The 23,054-nt window shown below is 34.1% G+C and overlaps 1 pseudogene across 1 annotated transcript; it reads right to left on the reverse strand.

Moving 5' to 3' along the window:
* Positions 1–7,992: 7,992 nt before the first annotated feature.
* Positions 7,993–22,963, reverse strand: LOC149540459 (ISWI chromatin-remodeling complex ATPase CHR11-like; annotated as a pseudogene). Its single transcript, XR_016356532.1, has 26 exons — positions 22,619–22,963; positions 22,406–22,502; positions 21,905–22,032; positions 17,163–17,266; positions 17,003–17,049; positions 16,665–16,762; positions 16,379–16,558; positions 16,053–16,274; positions 15,741–15,875; positions 15,362–15,644; positions 15,166–15,239; positions 14,861–15,081; positions 14,649–14,774; positions 13,926–14,020; positions 12,826–13,014; positions 12,546–12,577; positions 12,296–12,372; positions 12,113–12,209; positions 11,958–12,027; positions 10,228–10,285; positions 10,077–10,135; positions 9,821–9,986; positions 9,415–9,593; positions 8,967–9,182; positions 8,656–8,775; positions 7,993–8,546 (listed from the first exon to the last, which is right to left on the reverse strand). The product of XR_016356532.1 is annotated as an ISWI chromatin-remodeling complex ATPase CHR11-like (transcript).
* Between the last annotated feature and the right edge of the window lie 91 nt (positions 22,964–23,054).

Consider the following 23,054-nt stretch of genomic DNA (forward strand, 5'->3'; position numbering starts at 1 on the left):
AGTAGTGATAAATTTACTTGTAGTGTAGTCTTTTCTTCTAGAATCCATTCATGGAAAGAGTAATTGTTTTTTTTTAAAATTGATTTTGGCTTACAGATGGGGGAGTTGGTTTGTCTCATCATCAACAACAATATGTTTTGAATATATTACTGTTAAGGTCCTAAAGTTGTATTGGTTGCTTGTGAGTTTATCATTTGTGAATGCATGTTATAACTATTTTGGTGGTGCAAAGGTAATTGTATAAAACAATTCATGGCTTGCAAAGAGACCACATTTCTTTGAGGCATTCTATAAAATAGTTCACATGCCTTACCTATGATTTGACATTTTGCATGCATCATGCACTCTCTCATCCTGATGATGGATTACAGAGAGTGATCGGAAATGATGATGCTAAAAAATGCACACAATCAAATCCAAAACGAACTTGCATTACAAATGGATTGTGGAAATCTGATATTGTTAATTTTGCATGCATGTCTACCAGGTTAATCACAACTTAAACATATATATAATAGATTATATATATGTTTAAGTTGTGATTAACCTGGTAGACATGCATGCAAAATTAACAATATCAGATTTCCACAATTTATATATATGTTTAAGTTGTGATTATCCTGGTAGACATGCATGCAAAATTAACAATATCAGATTTCCACAATCCATTTGTAATGCAAGTTCGTTTTGATTTGATTGTGTGTGTTTTTTAGCATCATCATTTCAGATCACTCTCTATAATCCATCATCAGGATGAGAGAGTGCAAGATGCATGCAAAATGTCAAATCATAGACAAGGCATGTGAATTGTTTTATAGAATGCCTCAAAAGAAATTTTGACCAATGCCTGGAAGTTTTCGACCAAGCATTGGTCAAAATTTTGACCAATGCCTAGAAGATTTCTACCAATGCCTGGTAGTTTTCGACCAAGCATTGGTCTAAATTTCAACCAATGCCTAGTAGAAATTGCGTCAAGGCTCTAGAAAGTTTTCGACCAACAGATTGGCCGAAATTTTGACCAAAAAAACTTCGACTAATTGGTTGCTCCAAATTTTGACCAACCTAGGTCAAAATTTTGACCAATATTGGTCAAAAAATGAGGTCAAATGTACTAGTGGAGGCATGGCATGGGATGTGTGGATCATGATTATTCACATGGATTTCTCGGTGGTGGCTATGACTTTGAAGGCTTCCATGGTTGTATTGCAATAGTATTTTTTTGTTGAATAATACATGATGCTGGATGCTTGTGGAGGCTAAATTTTTTCCTCAATGGGGGTTTCCTAGGGTATATCTTATGTCACAATTTTTGTGGGTATGTTGTTTATTCTCTTGCATGTGGATTTTAATTTCATGTTTATTTCAAATCTATTATGGATTATGTGGAAACGGTTATATTCTTTATTGCTAGTTTCCTTACAAGTGGTATCAGAGTCAGGTTTTATTATTGTAACCTTAGATTGAATCCATGGAAATGCATGAGAGGATAAAAGAAAGAGCAAGATATATGAGTGTTTTATTGTAAATCTGAGGGTTTTGGGTTTGCTGTTATGATGGGATGTTGAAAAATTTTGAGCATGTGAAATTGTTGGACAAAAGAATTTTTGGATGTTTCATTTAAATGAGGTTTTAGATAGTAGCTTACAGAAATGACCTCCTGAGTAAAAACAAACCTCACCATGGATCCAAGTCAACATTTCCATAAATTTTTAATATATAATATACCCTAGTTTGGCCATGTTCAGAGGAAATGAAAGAGTTTTTAGTTTCAGTCCGTGATGGCTGTCAAATTTAATCCCATCAAAATTTTTCGTTTAAAAAAAAATTTGCGGTGAAAATGGTAAAAAGGTTGTCTAAAACAATCATAACTTTCTCTCAAGATATCAAATTTCAGACTTCTTATAGGCGTTGGAAAGCTAATTCAGAGCACTACAACTTGGTGTAGGTTTGGTTCTGTGATTTTGACATTTTGTCAAGTTTTAAGAACTTGAAAGTCAAATGTTATTTACTTTGAGCACAGATTAGGGCATACGAAGTCAAATTTTGGACTTCGAGTAGTCAATGGAAAGCTCTTGGAGAACTCTACATATTGGTTCAAATTTGGTGCAGGTTTGGCATGATTTATTTGAAGATATATTGATCTGAACAATTTATGATATATATTAACTATGGTAGCACTATGAGTTTATGACATTGTATATTTTGGAGATTTGGATTTGATGTCATTGTATACTCAATTCATATTTCAGATTGGTCTCATGATAATATGGTTATCAGTGTTTGATTTGGATATGTATGATAACTTGTTGGGTCTACAAGTTGTGCAGTGTTGTAAGTGGTCTATACTTACAGGTTGCATTTATGGTTTGATTATGGGTTGTCTTTGCCCATAGATCTTTTATTATTGAATCATATTCAGATTGGTGGCTTGTATTTGGGTTGTCTATGCCCTAAGTCACATGATTTACTGATTTTTCTTCATGTAGAAGGGATGAGATGTTACTAGGTACACTCATGGTGGAGGATTGTGATTGACTATTTTATGTTGACAAGTTGAACACATTGAAAGTCAAATGCTCAGTTCATGGATGTGATCATGGTGCCATAGATTTTGGCATGACATGATTGGATATATAGGTACACTCTTGATGTTCATTGGTTTGGATTCTTGATTTGGTTATGGTGGTATATCTTCTTAGTTGAGGATCATGCAGGTTATTTAGTTTCTTTTAAGGAGCTAGTGATGTGCACTTTGAATTCTTTGATGGTTTGATGCCTTGGGTGATTCTCATAGTTAGAGAATGGATTTTTCATCATGATGTCATGGATAGCTTGGATACATAGTTTAGTGGGAGCTTGTGACAGTGATGCGATGATAGTGCAAGATTAGTTCCTGGTTTGGTTTATATCTTCTTGGATTTGGAGATCTTGGTTTCACTTGGTATTGATACTTTGGTTGTGTGTGCATAGACCTAGAGGATCTTCATGTAGGAGATGGATTTTATGATGCCTTAGTACCACGGTTGAGTGGGATTTTTCTAGCATTGTTATTTATTGAGTGTTTGCAGATGTTGGAAGTTTGTCTTAGATCATGTTGCTGCAGAAGCATCTTTGACATTTGCATAGTGCACTTGTTATCTTCATGATGTGTGAAGATGGTTAGATCTTAAGGACTCATGGAGTTCTTAGTTATCTTCATGGTATGTGGAGATGGTTCTTCATGGTATGTGGAGATGATTTTCTTCATGGTGTGTGGAGATGGTTGCATCTTGAGGACTCACAAGGTTCTTAGTAAAGGTGTGGTTTATACTTTCATTTGACATATTTTTTATTTTAAAAAATATGTTTTGAAGGGTGTCTGAAACCTTTTAAACAAAAGATTTTCAATGAAGCCCGAACAAAAGAGACCACACACAAAAGGAGAAACAAGTCACCAACCAACAAAGGGTGACCAAGGCGGCCCTGCAAATAACAGTGCAATTTTGCCGCCAATTACAACTCAAAAACAATTAAGACCCCCTACTCCCAAAAAAGTGAGATCTAAGAAGACGATCTGAGGACTGTTGGGGATGTGTGTATTTTTTACCTTTAACCTTTGTCCAACCTTCCTCCACCAGAGAAGCCTCCTCCTCCCACACCAAAGCATCACCAACTGACCCAGCTGGCAAAATAGGTAAGATCACATCTGAAGCAATGTCCGATGGAACCCGAACCCTAAAGGGAGGGGAAGCCACAGAATCTAAATCCAACAAAGGATCAAGAAAAGTCCAGCCAGAACAGGGCAACTAGCACCCTCAGCTTCCACAACCAAGGGGGCAACCTTAAGGGCAGCATCTTTAAGGACAAAGTAATGTTGAACCAAAGCCCCAAACCACCAAGAAGGTATTTTCTTTGATTTCCGAATTTTTGCAGGGCAACAAGCAGCAATATGACGAGTCCCAGAACAGGCCCTACATCGGAAAGGGATTCCTTCGTAGTCTAGAGTCTGAACCTAGGAACCATTAGGGACCTCAAGTTTGATCTTCTCAAGTAGTCCCTTCAATGTATCCACCACCACAAGGATGCGAGCATAAGTGGTATGCAAGATATCAGAAGATTTGGAGTCCACCATTTAGAAGTCACCAATGGCATCTCCCATAGCTACATATTATCCTTCGTGTGAGGATGGTTTTATTATCATGTCATGATATACTCTTGATATGCGTTTAAAGTTTTGACATGTTATAGTATGTTCATATGGAGCATGTTATCTCTTTGATTGAAATGGTTAGATCATGTTTATGTTCCTGAGGCCATGGTTGGAACTTTGACATTGATCTTAGTTTAGTTTCTTGGTATTAAGCACATTGATCATAAGTTGGATACTTCTTGATATTGTTATGTTGCATTTGGAGTTGACATGGATTAATTGGTTACAGGTGCTCATGGATACTTAGAGACGGTGGTGATGTTGTTTTCTCTTGGATTAGAGAGAAGTACTTGTTGAGATAGTTGATGGTTTCAGCAAGAAGTTCGAGGGGCATTCACCTGATATGGATTTGAGAGGAGATTGTTCTTAGATGAGTCTTGGTTGAAGACTTGGATATCTTGATGAACATTCACATTCCCCACTCTTGGTCTACTCGGCGGTTTGCTACTTGAGAGGTATAGCCCATTATTTTTTTCTTCAGGTGCATTATATTTATGTTTGTCTTTCATGGATATGGATCTTGAGCTATGGAACATGAGTTGGTTCTAGAGGGTTCATTTGAAAGATGGTTTAGCATTGGTTATCTCCATTTGCATATGTTGTTATGCTGGTTAAGTTTGGGAGATGGTTTTATATTGGGCATATTCCTTGGATTAGGAATGGTTTATGAGTTTGATCTTCTTATGAAAGGCTTACATCCATGATTAGTTATATGGTATAGTTTGAGTGTTATTGTGGCTTCTTGTTGGGGTTTTATGAAGGAGATCATACTTGCACAGTTTACATCTAGAGGTGTGTGTAGAAAGACATGATACAGGTTATAATTTGCATGGTTTCTCTTTGGTCTTGGTTATCTTTTTGGATGTTTTGTTTTGCTTACATTGGATTTGAGATTGGTTAAATATTGTGATCACTGGTTTGTACTCATGTATGTCATGCGAGAGATGGCATGATTATTCATTTATCTCTTTCCTCTGTTGGTAGTGGAGAGCTTGGGAGATTGTTGAATATTTTTTATTAGTTGTTCTTGCAGATTATTGATTTATGTGTTATGGATGTCTTTGAGACTACATGGATTCACTTCTTTGAGATGTTGTGAGTGGATTGGTTATAGATTTGACAATATCTTTTGCAATGGGAGCTTCTTGATATATATGTAGTAGGTATTGCTTTTGAAGCTTGTGATTGCAAGTTATAGATTAGATATGTTGATGATGTGAGATTCACTTGGTATACCTTTGGAGGTATGGATAGTTGAATGAGTTTGGCACTTGCTGTGAGTGTTATTTCAGCTATGGATATTATTTTGACAACTATGAATACATGTGATTACCTTTGGATCAAGTCTTTTGTGCTTGGCATTTCAATTGGTACAGGATTTTATGATCTTCTAATGCAATAGATTGGGTGGCTTTCTCTTTAAATGACTTCTATGTATTTTCAGTGACAGTGGCATAATAAGAGGTGAGATCATTCATATTTGATATGCTAGATAATTTGATTTTGTGAGTACCAGGATGGTGGATGCATTGGGAGGGATTGATCCCTTATTCATTTATGTGGCTACAGATTAACCCTATGCAATGTATACAATAAGTGGGAGATTGTTAAGATAATGGATGTTGCACACATTGCATAATATTATTATATTTTATTATTTTATTTTATTATTTTATTTTATTATGTAATGTTGCTCCTAAATGGACATGCAACATGTAAAGATTCTCATGGGATATACTTGATGAATTGTATTGTAACATTGTGATATTTTGTGTAATTATTTAATATTGGGGAAAAGAAATCAAATTTTCAATATTAAATGTGAGGTCAATGGGTTATGTAGCACATGGTTTTAGTTTAGTGCATTGTTCATGTAATACCACTTGGTGGTTTTGTCGAAGTTACTATTATATGAACAGCCACAAGGGTAGTTCTTGGTGAAAGGAGAAGACAAAAGACAAAAAAAAAAAAAAAGAGTCGAACATGACAAGGCTTGACAAGTTAGCCCAAGGAGCATTTGTGAAAGTTGAAAGCATGGCATGGAATGTGTGAATTCATACTTATTCACATGAATTGCTCGATAGCTTTGAAGGCTTCCATGGTTGTATTGCAATGGTATTTTCTTGTTGAATAATACATAATGATGGATGTTTTTTAAGGCTGGGTTTTTTCTCTCAATGAGAGTTTTTCAAGGTATATCTCATGTCACAATTTTCATGGATATGTTGTCTATTCTCTTGCATGTAGATTTTAATTATGTGTTTATTTTAGAGCTATTATGGGTTATGTGAAAACAATTATATTCTTTATTCCTAATTTTCTTAAATGGCGAAGTCGAAGGCCCAAAGGCAAACCCTGGCAGAAAAGACACTAGGCAAAGTAAGCAATCTTTGGCTCTGTGATAATATGTCAGACAATGGCAAATCTAAAACTCTAATCTTATGCGAAGAATGCAAATGTCAGCACTAGTTGAGAGTGTCAACCATTGGAAGATGGGGCACCAACGACCAATACCCTAGCCTGGACTTATAACTGGTCATTAGAGTGGCAAGATACCACTTCCAATCTTTCCACCATGGACGTGATGAGTTAATTCCCAACCTGTGCAACAAATTGAGAAGAACCGCAAAAACTAGAAGATCAATTCTCTGTCGATCTAGACAAATAAGCTTATACTAGCCCTGCAGATCCTCCCATGAGTAGAGGCTCATAGTAATCCCGGAGAATATATCTCGAGGAGTTTTAATACCCTTACGAAATAATTGCAAAACACTAGCTCCTTGAATTTTGGCTAAAGGCACACCTTGCATGGCAAATAAGGGCAACCACCAGAGGTTTTGTTGATTCATTGAGAGCCCATCTTTGATTCCATTACCAACCCAACAAAGCCAAGGTTTGAGAGTTTCCCAGGACTTCAAAATGCTCTTAGCAACAAAAGTGCCCTGAATCTAAACATGTTTAAAGGTCACAAGAAGAGTTTGAAGACCAATCCCCTTATAGGCTAGATGGTTAACCGAAAAGCCTGAAGAAATGCAATGTCACAGCGAAATTTTCCAAGCTTCATCCGTTGAGAGAGCCTGTTAAGAGATTACCTCGCTTAAAAAAATCTATCCCATGAACAGCCAAATCAACCAATGGCATGCAAATGATTGCCAAATTCAAAGCTATAGGGCGATAACTAGTGCTGATATCCCTTGATTTTAAGCTAAAACCATGACAACCACCACTACTTTGTTAATGCAATTATGAATTCATTAGAGATGAGTAAAATCCTTAAACATGTATGTGTCAACTGACATTAGTAAACAAATTGATACCAAATTTAGTACATATGGTAATTAAGGACAATAAACAAAATACATACAAGTCTTATAGGCAACCATCAGTAATGGAGATGGAAACCATCACCATTAACATAATTATGCATCACAAATTATGTTAAATTAATAAAAATGCAACAAGTGCCTAAATTATACTGTACAACTGAATTTTTATGATTAATGCAAAGATTATGCATTGCAACATAAAAATTAAGCAACGTTAGCCATAAAAAGGATGAGCACAAACAGTCTCTTAGACCAAAGCTTAAAACAATTATGTAAAACGTCACATCATCAAATCCAGAACCTGAACCAGACGTAATGAACAGAACTCAGTAGTAGCTTCAAAACAATATTTTACATTCAATTAACTTTTGCACCCGTGAGAAGAGAGATAATGAGGGTGTACCTTGCTCAACTGAGAATGAAAATTATGCTAAATAGAAATTAGCTAAATCTGAATGGGATAACCATGAAAAAAGATTTAGAAAAAGATATGCATGGAGATTCATAAGCAAAATAAATATTGCTTGTACCACGAAAGTCTTACAATTTCAACAAAGGGCACATCATAGCACAATGACTATTTCTCTCAATGTCCACCGCAATGCTGATAACAAATTATATTTGCGACTTTTGGATGGCATCAAAAGGTAAGAACTGGTATGTTTTATATGAACACAAGTGGTTTCATATTCTATAAAAGGCTTCCGGGATCAATCTGCTTACAATTGATGACTGCAAGTGGTTTAATATCCTAAAAAGATTTAAAAGCCCAATATGCTCACAAATAATTGAATGCAAGTTTTTCATATCCTTAAAAAGGATTTATAGGCCAGTCTGCTCAAAATTAATCCAAAGCAAATTGACCAAGTTGTTGCTTTAGACCCTCCTGTTTGTCACAACTCGCGGGATCTTACTCAGCTCAAGAAAAATGAAGATATATAATACAAAATCAGCCTGGCAGAACTGCCAAAAAATGACATACAAATTACCAGCTGAACCTCACAAATTAGTTTTCACCTCCTCTGCTTTCCCTGCTGCATGTACAACAAAATAATTCAATAAAACAGATACTCAGGGTTTTAAGATAGATGAAAAGTCAAGAAAGCAATTGAACGAACAGAAATCTACAGATATACATACAGAACTAAGAAAGTCATCCATACTGGCTTGTTTTCTTCTCTTAGCAGACATGCCACCAGTACTGGACGCAGGCTCAATAGCAAAAGTCTTTGGAGGTGGCCTTTTTGAAGGAGTTGTGTTCTGAAGTCCAACATATTTTGTCAATGACTAACTTTCTACAATACATGCCAATTAGTTTTTATAAATCCCGACATTTTCAAAAACTTTTTATTTGCCTCAACCATAACAATGTAACTTTGGATATGTATAAATTATTTAAAATTTAGTTACGGAAAAAAGAAAATAAACAACTAATGAATCCTATCCTATACCTTAGCAAGTTTCTTATCCTTATGGGCCTGACGCTCCCTTTCATCTACTTCCTGGTTTTCCTTTTCAACTAATCGTATGAGTGTATCGCAACGCCTTGCAAGTTCAGCTGCAGTGCGAGACTTAACAAACCAATCAAAACGAAAAAGAGGTGACATCCGAAATGCAGCCTTCAACTCATCCCAGTTTCCGTATCCAAGCTTATGGACCGTGCACAACTGCAAATAGAAAACCCCCATTGAGATATCTAGTGATAAGAGTTCCCCTCTAGTACGAGTTATAACCTAGGCCTACTTGGGTCTCAAAGGGTTAAGAGTTAAAATTACAATTTGTCAACTCAACTGTTTCTTGCTTTACTTAAATGTAGCCAGATCAACCAATGGTCAATTAAAAAGCCAAAATATAAGGCAAGAGTAGTTTGATAGGATCTGGTTGGCAGATAAAAGTTACCATAAAGCGATTGCATTCCTCATTATACAGCTTTCCTTTATTCTGACCGTATTGAATCTTAAGTTCCAACCAGGGATTTTTATAGCGATCCAACTTCTTCCCAATTGCTTGCATAATCTCATCCTTACGAGATATTCAAGCCTCTCCCCTTTCAATATTTTTAACTATTCTGTCATAATCTGCAGTCACACAACTCATCAGACAGACCTTGGACAAAATCTTGAACTTAGAAAGTGGTATAAATTTATTTGAGCTGATCAATAATGTACTACTTTACAAATTTAAAACTTCACATCAAAATAATGACAGAACAAAAATATATTGATCCACAATCCACACTACCTTCCTTCTTGACCATGTACAGACATTAAATAATAAAAATGCAGAAATTAATACTCAAACATACCATTTAACTCCTTATATCGATCTTTGAAAACCTTTGCATATCTCTCAACTTCATCCTCAGCCTTCCCTTCCATTTCAGAAGCAATACTTTTGATGTCATTCCGACCATACTTCTCACATGCACATACAAATGTATTGAAATCCCTTCGAGTCTAATTCGAGAATCCCTAGTGCATCACATTAATGTCAGCTAAACACTCATTCACACAATTAAACTTGATAATCATAATCAAAGCCTTTTTTAACACCATTCTCACCTCCTCCAATAGCTGTTCTTTCTCTTCTTGTTCTTCAGCAATAAGTGGGTCCCCAACATCTACAGTAAAAAAAAAAATTAACAGCAAGATCTGAAGTTTAGAACAGAAAAAACGTTCAATAATCTAAAACATAAAACATTATCATGCATACCTTCTGTGTCATCTCCTTCACCGATGGTATCTTTTGCTTGATTTCTTTGATTTGATTGCTGCAGGACCAAAAGAAGTAAACAATGGGAATTATAATAGCACATAATTGTTATTTCTAGTTAATGAGTGATACTTTGAATACATGCAATAGAAATACAATAGCACATAATTGTTATTGTTTTGGTAGCTTCAATTGAATAAACCTATGAGTCTAAACTATTGAAGATATTATATATGTATTTAATTATAGATATATTACACATATTGGGAGAAATTAATACAATATGATTCATGGAAATTAGTTATATATATAAGGACCACAACTCATGCTGGTGGTGGCTCAGAATTGGACATTCATGACTTCACTCTCTCACACCCAATATCCAATTCAGGAGGGTTTTGAATTTGTAAGAGTTTTGTCAGGGAGCGTTTGACATTAAAATGCTAACAAGTGCATGGTTGAACAATGAGTTTAAAATAAACATTGCCACCATCATTTCAAACGTGGGTAGAAACATCGGCATATCATTAAACTGATAAAAGACTTCATTAGACTTGTCCAACACCGATAATGAAAAAGTATATAGAATCATTAATATTAAACCTACTTAGAAAATTGAGAAGGTGTCAGACATGAAGTTGGAATATTGCTGATAACAGAACTGAGAAATGAAATGCAAATAGTTACACGTTAGAGACGGATTGAGTTTTTCACATAGAGAAAGACATCCACATTCAATAATTTGTTAATCACAGAATTACAGTTGCATATGGTCTTGAAGGTCCTGCCAATATATGAAATGTGAAGATCCATTGCAGCATTATGCAGTAGAATGAAGGCATGACTAAACAAAGGAAGGAGACCATCAAACAAGAGAAGCATTTTCTGATTATTATATCTTGAGAACTACCTTTATTTTATATTTTCATAGTTAATCTCTTATTTTTATTTCTGTGTGCTATTACTATAAGAGCTATTTGCTTTAATCTTTTCCTCTCTCTGGGGATGTTCTTGCAGAAAAAGGAGGATTGATATTAGATTCAAAGAGAATCTGACACTTAATCAGATGCAACAATGAATGAGGAGCTCATAAGATTGATATTCAAAGGGAGTCTGAAATTCTCTGAGATCCAAAACAAATTAATGAGCCCATTTATTTGAAGTCTTTTCAATAGATTTTACAATGAAATCATTAGAAATGGTTACAAATTGCGTAAACATATTTATTATTGAATCATAAATATGATTATAAACTGTTACAAAATCTGCAAAATGGAACTAACCATGAGATAGTGAACTGCCTTCTCATATAACTCTGTCAAACAAGAGAAGCATTTTCCCATTATTATATCTTGAAAACTACCTTTATTTATATTTTCATAGTTAATCTTTTATTTTTATTTCTATGTGTACTGTAAGAGCTATTTGCCTTTGATCTTTTCCTCTCTCTGGGGATGTTCTTGCAAGAAAAGGAGGATTGATATTAGATTCAGAGAGAGTCTGACACTTCATCAAATGCAACAATGGATGAGGAGCTTATAAGATTGATATTCAAAGGGAGCCTGATATTGTCTGATCCAAAACAAATTAATGAACCCATTTATTTGAAGTCTTTTCAATAGATTTTACAATGAAATCATGAGAAATGGTTACAAACTGCATAAACATATTTACTATTGAGTCATAAATATGATTACAAACTGTTATAAAATCTGCAAAATGGAACTAACCATGAGATAGCGAACTTCCTTTTCATATAACTCTGTCAATCGTTGAGTATTAAAGAACTGAAAGTCGTGCCTAGCAACAAATAATCAAAAGTCTGAAAAAATCCTTTTTATGATACAAACAAAATAATTGAATACAGACAACTCGGTTTCCCTACAATTGAGGCATGCTAGGAATTCGTGGCTTTCTTGGTTTTGGTGGTCCCCCCTGTCTCATTGCTAGTTTGAATTTTGAAATAATCTGACTCAGAGTAGCTGCAATGCAAACACAGAAGAGTTATAATAAACAATAAAAGATAAAACAATTGATAATTTTATTTCAATCAGTTTATTACACATACTTGCGTTTTCGTTCTTGCTTTGGAGGCTCAATCCAATTTTCAGTAACTACCTTTTTCAGGTCAAACTTGCTGTCGTCCTTAGTTTCAAATGAAAAGACAACCAAAGATCAGCAATTTCAGTTTCAAATGAAAAGACATCCAAAGATCAGTAATTTCAGTTTCAAATGAAAAGAAGAAAGGAATCCAAAGATAAGTAACACAACACCTCAGGCAATTTTTATAAAAAAAAAGTTTCAGGAATTCTTCTAACCTTGTCAGCACCAAAATTATATAACTCGGCATCTGCATCAAACACAAGGCATCATCTTTACAAACTCAACTCAAATTCACTTTTTTATATATAATAACACAGATTAATTCAATACACATATTGTCCCCTAAAATAGGAAACACTACTGTCATACAACTTTCCCCAAATATTAGCATCTTATTATATTCTATTAACAAATACTTGCTAGTACATAATTTAGTTGCAAAAGATACACAAAAAGACAGCACATAAACTAGTGCATTTGGAAGGGATCACATACTGTCATCCATCTTGAATTTTATTGCATCTTCTGTGAACTTCTTCATCTTTGCATCAAGTTCTGCAGTAGCCTCCTCTCCTTTTGCAATTATTCTGTCAATATCCTCGTCAGTTATGGTACTATCTTTTGAGCTGAAGACCATCTCTGCACCAAACCTTACCATCTGCAACAACTCATCCTTATTCACAGCTGCAACAAGAAGAGAAACCATACTATTAGCATAGTACCATCAAAATACAAGCTAGATAATCTACATTTTGCCAAAATCATCACAATGCACCAAAATAACAGGTCGTGTTCCAATTTTATAAAACACACAGCTCAGAAAAGGCATTTACTTTTAGCTATAGACCTCAAAATAATAAAATCTGATATTCAAGTGGTCCTAGAGTAAGAAAAAATAACTGCACCATATCAAACTAAACTGAAGATACATCACCATGATGATTGTTCAGTCTCTAAGACCTTTTATAAATGATCACAAGCCAGGGAAAATCACAATGCATCTGTTAAGCTCTAGTTTCCCACCCAATCAGTAAATATGCATGTACAAACTTGTTAGGGTTCCCTTGTCTCACACATTGTCAATGCGGGGACAATCACAACTCTAAATCTTTTGTTTTCAAAAAAATAGTGTTCTCTATGGTTATTCCTCCACATCTAAGAAACATTTGTCATGCCCAAGTCAAAGTGGCATGGCTTCATTTCACGTTATTTTGAAAAACTAAATAAAAACAAAATAGCAACGAGTGATACTATGCACATAGAATGGCACATTGATTAGTGATAATTACAACATATGATATTCATAAGATAAGAATATTAAAAGTTTACAAAAAAATTGATTTCAACAGCATACATCATTTCCATTCCAAATGTTGACAGATTTATTTTCCGTAGGAATATGCTGGGTCCATCTTTTTTAACAAATTTTCTACAGCTGTCTCCGTGAAGATTTAAATAATGTCTCTTATCAGTTCTGTCCCAGCCCCCTCGAACAAATATTAGATTAAGGCATCAGAACTTTAGCTTCGGTATTGTTCAATATGACCTCGGGGATTTCAGACTACCCAAGTTGTATATTTTTATTTTGATGATACCCCAAAAGCATTTATTTACTCGAACTTCAAACTTTTCCAAAAGAAAGTCAAACAGAATGGCAACAGTGTCCCCTGATTTCACTTTTGGGAACTTCCTGAGAGTTCGATTTTAGATAAGAAGATTTATATTACTTCATCCAAATGCCTGGCATTACAAAAATATCAAGCTTTATATTCAACAGTGTTCACGTTGAATTAAGCACTTTCCTAAAGTGCTTAAGAAAATAAAAGAATGAAAACTGAACAGCTCATATTATGAGCGAATGCAAAGATAAAAAAGTTTAACATCTTAATTGTATTTCTTATCAAAAAAAGAGGCCCTGCCTCATGCAAGAGGCCCTATTTCTTTTTTATAGGTAATGGGCCAAAGCTTGGATTATTTACTTATTATTATTATTTGTTCAGATTAATTATTATTATGTGTTAAGCTCAAGTAGACTCGAACTCAAGACACTCCACATGTTTTAATAATTCTATTTAGTAGTAAGTAAATATCAAATGTGACATTTTGAAAACATTTGCTAGGTGAACTGAAAAACTGTGAACACAACCAGCACTGATGGTCACTTACACAACAAATAGAGCTTTTAATGCAAAAACAAAAGTGAACCATTAACTTTAATAGGCAGCAGGGCTATAACTTGATTCATAAAAATAAAATGAACTAGCATGTAATCACTGCAATTATATAGAAGAGTAAATCTTTAAAAATGACAACAAAACTTGGAAATATTTTGTTCATCTCAAGTAAAAATGCAAATCTCTGTACAAAATCGGAAGACTTGAACATCTTCCTTCTGGCCAATCCTATGTGCACGATCTTGTGCTTGTAAATCTACTTGAGGATTCCTGTAACCCTAAAAAAATTTAATTCCAAATACTCTGGTGGCAATGTTCACGCCTAATATAATATTCCTCATATAAAAGGTGCATACCAGTCACTGTCATACAGAATGACAACATCTGCAGTGGCAAGGTTAATGCCCAGACCTCCTGCTCTGGTAGAAAGCAAGAAAATAAATTTGTCGCTGCTCTCTTGGTTGAAAGAATCTATTGAAGCATCACGCTCCTCGCCATTTGTATTTCCATCAATTCGGCAATACTAATATCCTCGGTACATACAATAATCCTCCAGAATGTCCAATAGCCTGGTCATCTGTAGAAGACAAGAAATATTCGAACAGGCTCTTGCATGGTTAACAATACTACTCTAAAACAATTTCATTAAACTACAACTTACCTGAGAAAAAATGAGAACTCGGGAATCACGATCCTTCAGCTTTGGAAGAAGCTTGTCTAAAAGAACCATTTTGCCTGGTAAATGGCAAACCCCAGATGATATAATTAGCAAAAGTAACATATTAAACCTACAAGTGTGGCAAAACCCAAGATAGTATCAAATAGAACCCACAATGATATGCCAAACCAACACTTACCTGCATTTGTGACTAAATGGTCTCCAGTGGTATAAGGTGGTCCTGGCTCGGCAGCTTGGCAAAGATATGGATGGTTACAACATTTTCTCAGTTGCATAGCTATATTCAGTAGGCACTTACGCTCTCCTCCAGCATTGACAATCTCCAAGTCCTTTTGAAGAAGGGCTCGGTAAAACTGTTTTTGCAATTCTGACATCCCTACTTTCAATATTGTTTACTTTTTAGGGGGCAAACCCTTCTCAACATCAGATTTAAGCCTCCGCAACAGAAACGGTCGAAAAATCTTCAAATGAAACAAATTTTAGCCAAGGAGACCCATGGTTAATGCATACAAATTACCAAGAAAGAGTAGATAACAAAAGAAATTTGACTAAAGTACCTTGTGAAGCTGTTGAACAATTTCTTCTTGATCATTTTCACCAGATATTTGGAACCATTCATCAAAAGTCTCAGCAGAACTAAAAATTTCTGGGAGTAAGAAATTCAGTAATGACCAAAGTTCATGGAGATTGTTCTGCAAGCACAAGCAAATAGACCATTTAAATAATAGTTAACAAATAACAAGGCTGCTCGTACTAGCTATAAGACTCATTTGTATTGGACCAACATCCACAGAGTCAAGTTACATGTCAGCATAAAAATGTCATAGGAACATAATATAAGTCTTGGAAAGACTAGAGATGCATCATACTTGAAGAGGTGTCTCAGTTATAAGAAGCCTGTAATTGGTGCTCTAGATTCTCGTTGTTTTTGCAAGGAGCGAATTTTCATTCTTAATTCGATGTGCCTCATCAATAATAATGTATCGCCAACTGAATCGTTTAATTGCTGTTCTTTCTTTAATTGCCATCTGAAAACTAGTGACACACACATCAAATTTCCCTGGTACCAACATATTTTCACGGATGTTTGCCTGCATAATTTAAGAAGGCCAAAAATCATCAGCAACTGATTAACAATCCTTTAAAAATGAAATAGGTTAAAATTGGGCAATTATATTCATCAGTAAATACAAACCCTTTCTTCTTGGCTTCCAAGAAGCTTCACTGCCCGCAAAAGTGGACAGAATCGTTGAATCTCATTCATCCAATTACCAAGGGTTGATTTGGGTGCCACAACCATGTGTGGGCCTGATATTCCTCAAAATTCGTGTAAATATCCAAGTAAGGAGATTGTTTGCAAGGTTTTTCCTAGCCCCTGTAAAATAAAGAGGAAAAGCAAATGTTTAATGCATTTACATAAAGTCTTCTGTAGAAACAAACTACATTCAAATCATATAATAAGTTTAGAGAATGTCCACTACCATTTCATCTGCAAGTATTCCATTTATCCCATTTTCATACAATCAGATGAGCCAGTTCAATCCGGCTAACCAGTAATCTCTCATTTTGCCTTGAATGCCTGAACATATACAATTAAAAAAACAGCAAAAATCATAAAAGAAGTCTCCAAGTTAACTATGAAGTAGAAGAATCAATTGCAGCAACGATCATCTCCGCATACAAAAGTCAAATGTTCCAGAGAAACAGGATTTATGTCTTAATACATGCTGACTTTATTTCTATTTAAATAAATTAACTTAAATTTGACATAACTATCTGATGAATTAATTAATTAGACCTATTAAACAATGTAACAAACCAGTTAAAACAAGAATATAAAAAAGCCCAAATGCTGATGTCAAGGGCCTATTACATTGCACAACAAAACCAAACTAATCAGATGCAAAAGTTTTCATGTCATCTAAGGACACAACAAAATGAGAAAAAATCTCTGTTTGGTTAGACGTTGCCGTACTCACTTTCCTCTTGGTTTTTTTCTAGTTGCTTTAGCACCTTGAGCAAAATGAGAAAAAATCTCTGTTTGGTTGAGTAAATACTTAAGTCGCCCTTTTGCTTTGTTGTTCTGATAATAGAGAAGCATTCCTTAAGGAGGTAGAAAATAATTCTTGCTATTTTTATTCTCAGATCTATCAGTAATTTTACTAGATTATTAAGTGTTAAAATTATTCTAAAGAAATTGGTTAATTGGCTCCAAAAATATTGTAACGCCCCGCTCGGAAATCCAAGAGAAATAAACCTAACATGTTACAATGTTTACTGAACTTTTTTTTAAAAAAAAGTTTAAACAACATCAAGATAACATTAATGCGGAAGCAATATGAACATACACACATAATCAATTACAGATATAGTTTCAATTCCTCAAAAGTTCCTTTACGTTGAGTCACATTTAATAATTTTAAATTAATTAGTTTAAGTTTTCAAGTACAATGTCTCATGATCATAAAGAAATAACAGATACATAATCGCATAAGCAAAGCATAAGTATATCTAATACAATGAAAGTACATCCACTAAATAGCATCCACTGCACATGTCGCAGGGTATGTGAAAATAGATACAATACATCATAATACATGATAACATATATACATCATCTGAAAAGAAGTCTCTGAGATAAGAAATAAGAATGATAAAGGTACATCTTCTGCAAAGAACATCTAACAGCTGGCAATGTGAAGGGGAACCCAAATGGTAAGAAGGCACTACCTCCCGACCGCGTGGTTACCTAGTCAGGCTTCCACTCCCACCGTGCAAGGAAGATAATGAACGATCCACATACGGCTATCAAACATAAAACATTCCTAGGCAAGGTACCCCTAATAGCCAAAACTACCTCAAAGGTAACACATGCTACTCAAGAAGATAAAATAATTCAAAGAAAGAACACTCAATCCAATACCAACACCACATAACCAAACATCATACACAAACCAAGTATAAACCAAATACCAAGATCATAAGATAAAGTCAACGAAAGATAATCATCTCAAGTCAAAAGCCACATGTCAAAAGTACATCATCCATGAATCACCAATCTTCATCAATGAAAGTAAATAACCATAATAAACACATCTGACAATAGATACACCACCAGAGATACACAAACCTACAGAGGAGACTCAGGCTACATACTAGGGAGTGTCATCACATGGTTGCTTGAGTTACCCTGGACTGATCTCTTAATAGACCCCAGACCCTCAAGCGTTGAGTTACCCTAGACTGGTTACTTCGAACCCCAGACCCTCAACATCACACATATGGAAACCAGAAAGCCCTCTCAAGAAGACGAGGCACTCATCTCATTCCCATCCTTAGTCTATACAAGCACTCAAGGCATGGGTGGATCAAATCTCTAACTTATCTTTTTAGTGTGTTTCCCCCCCATAAATTTTCATTACTAGATTATCACTTATTACATAACTTGCATTAGGTTACCCTGGCACTGACCACTTTGGGTCCCGGACCCCTATGCAAGCCACCCCCAAGTCACGTACCTAGACAACCTCTCCTAAGCACATAAAAACACAGTTGTGTCCCATACCACAACACTCATAAAGATCAAACTTGGTTCCTTAACAAGCAACCTGATAATAAGATGGTTCTCCCATTCAAGTACACATAAATGCTCCATAAAGTAAAACTCATAAATATAACCTCAATTTGAATCACAAGACATATCATGACATCCAGCCACATAAATGGTATAACAGAAAACTCACAAACCTCTAGTGTACATCCTAGACTGGTCAACATCTAAACAACACCAAAATCCAACGCATAGACAATACAAGCAAAACAGTACAGTTTTATAGTTTGAGTTACAAGTAAAGTTTCAATTTTGTGTTCAATGTACGTTTCAAGTGTATAAGACTTTCAGTATCACCCTTATAATATACCCGTTCTTAGATCAAATTTTACCCTTATTGATTTTAAAACAGTTTTTCTAAAAATAGCCCCATAGGTAATTATTTAAATGATTAAAAATAATGCTTGTTATTTTCCAAGAAAATAATTTATAATTTTATTAAAAATTAGTGTTATGATAACTCAATTAAACAACTTTCGTTATTAATTAATTCTAATTAAATTCTATTTAATTAAATTAATTAATATTAAAAAAATCAATTCATGATGATAAATTACTATGATAATAATTTAATTGACTTAAATTAATCATTATCATAATTTTAATCAATTAATTAATACAAATAATTTATTTAAACATAATTTATATTAATATAATTTGTAACTCATTAATATTTTATAAATTAAAACCTAATTAATATTTAATACACATTAAATATCATTTAATATTTATTTAAATAATATATATTAATACTAATTAATAATTATAAATCATTAAATACAAACTATTATTAAAATTTAATAATGTTAAAACTTTTTATAAAAAAAACAAACTTTGGAAATGCGATTTAATCGCATGTGCCATCCCGGCGGCCGTTGCAGTGATTCTGCTGCTGCCGCAGTAGGGTACGCTACATCAGCAGTCGACGCAGCAGGGTTGCTGCGTGGCAACAATATTAAAGAGGGGAGGGTGTGGGGTTTCCCCCACCTGACCCATAAATAATAATGTATATATTTTTTTATTTTTATAAATTTTAATATTATAATATTTGTAAAACGTTTTTTCTCTTTTTTAATATTTATTTATTTTATATTAATTCTATAATTAATAAAAATAACCATCACAATTAATATTTAACAAATAAATCATTTTTATTTTACTTCAATTTTTTTTATAAACAATTGCCATCTTATTCTGATAGGACAAATATGAGCAATGATCGAATTTTTTTCTTTCTAAATTAGAATTTACCTTTCTTTCAAACCCTACGTGATTTAAATTAATTTTTTCTACGATTTTCTTCATAAATATGAATAATGAAAGACTAATTTCAATCAATCAGATTTGGACAACAATCAAGACAACAAACAGAATTTCAACCACCCAAACAAACACGGAGCACACAGATATTTTCCAATTTGAAAATGCATTCACGGGATTTCAAACCCTACCTCGTACTGATGCTAAACTTTGACAATAAGATGAAAATTCTTACACAAAATCCTTCAAGCCACGAGAAATTCCTTTCTTTCGCAAACCCTCTGAATTGCTCTCCAAAACCCCTATGTGTGCAATAATGACCCAAAACCCTCTAATATAGAATCTAATTACCTTTTAGGATTTCTATCACCACTAGTCTAAAATTATAATTATTTTATTTAATTAATTCGTTCATGCACAATTAATTTCCTTTTTAATTAAGATATTCTTTTATTATTCTTTCATGCACTTTAAGTGAATTATTAAATTACTTTATTTAATTTTTCCACTTGACTTCACTTTTTAAATTAATTTATTAACTTTTTAAAAATCTCATGCACACTTTTAAAATATCTTAATCAAGTGCACATATTTTATCTTTTAATTAATTTCTTATATTTTAAACTCATTCATGCGAACTTAAATCATTTTCATAATTTAATATCTTTTCACTTTTTATTTATTTATTTTTGAACGTTTAATTTGATAAATATTTATTAACTTAAATAACAATAATATTTAGCATTTATTTAAAAATGAACTCTAAATATATATTATTATTAAATTAAATAAATATTATCACGTTCTAAATTTATTCTTAAAACTTTTATCTTCGAATTCAACTCTTTTTATTTAATTAATTTTTCAATTAATTAAATATAATTAAATATTTGAAAAGTCATAATAATTTCCATTAAATTAAATCATTAATTTAATCTTTTAATTAAACTTAATTAACAAAAAATTCATCAAAGACTCACAAAACAACATACGCACAAAATACTCACGAGTTTTAAAAAAGGTAGACAGTCTATTACGAGTCCTCGTTGCAGGACAAGTATTTTAGGCTATGGCTAGGATTGGACCTGATCATTATCTTCCCATTCTCACCATTTGAGTATTTGTAATAAGGCACGCTCATTGTAATAGGGCATGCTCATCCTGGCAATTTAGGGAAGTCGATGCCCGGTACCTGCATCCTGCATAAAAGACGAGCATGTACATGTATAAATATATCTAAACTAAACAGACAATGGCGGAGAGTGGTTCATCGTGTAGATCCCGACTAGCAGGTGACTACGACTCCCTCCCTTAACCACATCAAACACGTCAAACAGAAAGATAAAACAAACACGCGCACCATACACATGCAAGTATGGGGTAAGTATCATAAAAATCACAAGTCTAATATCAAATGTGTACATATAATAATGGATCTCTATCAATACAACATAATCATCATTAAAGACATCATGTTAACATTTTTATAAAAGAAACCACATTTACTAACTAGGATCATCGAAATATTATTAACAACACATGAATGAAATCAACTAAGCAATAATAAGTGATACATTTGTAATCAAAGTCATGAAATAATATCATAATATTACAAATCTAGTATCTCTAAAACTAATCAAAGCATAAAATCAACCTAAAAAAATTTGACAATGATAACAGAAATGCGATCTAAGAGTAGGCACTACAAATATCTCCGGGCTAATTTATACTGAAACCATCTAGAAATAAAATGAACGCATACTTTACATGAAAACATAAGAAAACTATATCGATTTGCACTGAAGCTCTATATAACTAATCACGGTTATGAATTATTTAATGTCATATTACCATATCGGCATCTACTAATGCATTTTGTTGTGACAGCACTTGATGAAGTTTGTCTTTTTTGAGCTTTTGAAGCTCTTTCAGCCTTTGTCTTTCACGCTTTGCAACCTATGCACTCACTGGCTTTGACCCTGAGTAAATCCAATAATAAACAGTTTCTTATTATTAAAGATACGAAGAACATGTAATCAGTTTCTTCACATCCACAATTCTATTGAATCCTTCCAAACCTATAAGCCAAATTATATCGAATGTAAAATGACTGGAGTTTTTTTTCAACAGAACACGTCTCTCCTAACCAAGGAAAGCCAATATTCTCCAACGAAAATCGGACATGGTGTTTCACAATTTTTAATTAGTAAAATTGAAACATAACCTAGGGCTGGAAAGTATATGTAGCTCAAAATCCATACACATATTACGGGCTCAATACATATAGGGTTCACAAGGCAAATAAAGAAAGTCATGTCCTCATAATTTCCAATTTTCATGTCGGGAACAAACACGGAGACACTTTTAAAAACATAAAGCCTACTTCCAGAACCTTCCTTATTTCTCTGAGAGAGATGCCAAATAAACGCTGGCTCGATTCGACTCGGAGCTATTTGGCAGTCATTTTCAAATGCCCAAGTAAAAATTTAAATATAAGCAGATAGAGAAAACTGTAGCAGAGCATGTACAACTCTAGGGCAAAATAAACCAAGGATTTTAATTTACATCGTCATCCGTGGGGAGCTCGTCGCCTTCTGTCAGCGTCTGGATTAGATGCATCTGCAGCAGGATCATCTGCTTCGGCATCGTCATCCTCTTCCTCGGAAGGAGCCATCCTGTTCACGGCCTCGATCTCCTCCTCATCGTCGGGGCCCAATTCATCAGTATTGTTCCGCTGCTGCTCTTCTTCGGAAGAAGACGGCTCTGCTTCAGACGAAGATGCGGACGCGCTCTCAACCTTACGCTTAGCCATGGCAGCTCAGAGAATCGATCCGACGACCTCCACTAGGTCAAAGGTTTGAGAAATTCACAAACACTAGGTAATTTTTTTCCTTCGATTTGCTTTACTGAATCGAAATGGCGGTAACGTTAGCATAAGATATTTATTGATAAATAAACAAGAGCTGGGTTATAGCATGAGTCCCGCCTAACGGGAAAAAAA

Source organism: Cupressus sempervirens, chromosome 9 (genome assembly GCF_028749045.1).
Source record: "Cupressus sempervirens isolate cs-2001-9-10 chromosome 9, ASM2874904v1, whole genome shotgun sequence".
NCBI classification, from domain to species: domain Eukaryota; kingdom Viridiplantae; phylum Streptophyta; class Pinopsida; order Cupressales; family Cupressaceae; genus Cupressus; species Cupressus sempervirens.